This window comes from Silene latifolia, chromosome Y (genome assembly GCF_048544455.1).
Source record: "Silene latifolia isolate original U9 population chromosome Y, ASM4854445v1, whole genome shotgun sequence".
NCBI classification, from domain to species: Eukaryota; Viridiplantae; Streptophyta; class Magnoliopsida; order Caryophyllales; family Caryophyllaceae; genus Silene; species Silene latifolia.
The window spans coordinates 141,361,437-141,362,643 of NC_133538.1; the positions used below are offsets into that span (position 1 = coordinate 141,361,437).

The 1,207-nt window shown below is 39.3% G+C and overlaps 1 non-coding gene across 1 annotated transcript; it reads right to left on the minus strand.

The window, feature by feature from the left end:
* Positions 1-759: 759 nt before the first annotated feature.
* LOC141635162 (small nucleolar RNA R71) lies at positions 760-866 on the minus strand. Its single transcript, XR_012539866.1, has one exon. It is a non-coding gene; the product is annotated as a small nucleolar RNA R71 (small nucleolar RNA).
* Between the last annotated feature and the right edge of the window lie 341 nt (positions 867-1,207).

Consider the following 1,207-nt stretch of genomic DNA (forward strand, 5'->3'; position numbering starts at 1 on the left):
CTAACGACAAGTACCAAAAACTAAACCTCTCAAGAGGGCTCGGCCAAAAATGGCGCCGTTGCCGAGGACGGTGTTAAATTGATTTAGATTTTCTTAGATTGTTATTAGTTGTGTCTTTCTTTGCCTTGGGGAAGTAAAACTCCTCAAGGTTTGTTCTAATTATTTTCGAGTTGTTTGATATTTTGCATGTCTAGAAGATCTCAAGGTAACTTGTTACCCTTTGATCACGAAATTGAAAGGACTTTGACAAACAATAGAAGACTTGCTAGAGGTACTTTGAGAGATATTGGTGAGGTTGTAGATATTCAACCAAACACTAATTAGTTCGTCAAACCTTTTGCAAGAGAAGGTGAGAAGAACCCAACACAAAATCCAACACAAAATCAACCCACAATACCTAAATTTTCATCACATTCCGTACCAACCGAGGAGAACCTACCCAATGGTACTCTCACACCACAACGCTTAACCGGAAATTTCATTGCCAAATCCGCATTTATCCAATTAGTCGAAAGAAGCCAATTTGGGGGGATGCCTAGTAAAGACCCTCACTCTCACATGAAGACTTTTTATGACTATTGTGATGCGATTTCTCAAACCGGTGTAACTCAAGACCAAATTCGATGGGTCTTATTTCCTTTTTCTCTAATTGGCACCGCAAAACAATGGTTGAAAGGCCTTGATAAGGCTACTCTCGGAATTGACTATAAATTGGCTCTAACTTTCTACAAAAATTTCTACCCACCGGAAAAGACTAACATGCTAAGAGCTTAAATTATGGGCTTTAAGCAAAGAGATGAAGAATCTTTGTATGAAGCTTGGGAGCGATTAAAAGGAATTTGTCGCTCATGTCCTCATTATGGACTTAGCGAGTGGTTCTTGGTACAACAATTTTGGAATGGTCTTTATGAAGACTCAAGAAACATTCTCGACATGGGATCAAATGGTATGTTCACCGAAGTTGACGATAATCAAACTTGGAACAAGATTGAGGAAATGGCGGTCCATAATTCACAATATAGTAGATCTCGCAAGGCTACTAGAGGAGGAAAGCATGAAGTGGACTCTATTACTCAATTGGGTGCTCAACTTAGTGCTCACATTGATACCATCAATTTGAAGTTCGAAAAAGCTATGGCTAGACTTGAAGAAGCCTCAAAATAACCAAAGCAACATGTTAATGCCATGACGGCATCTTCATCAATCC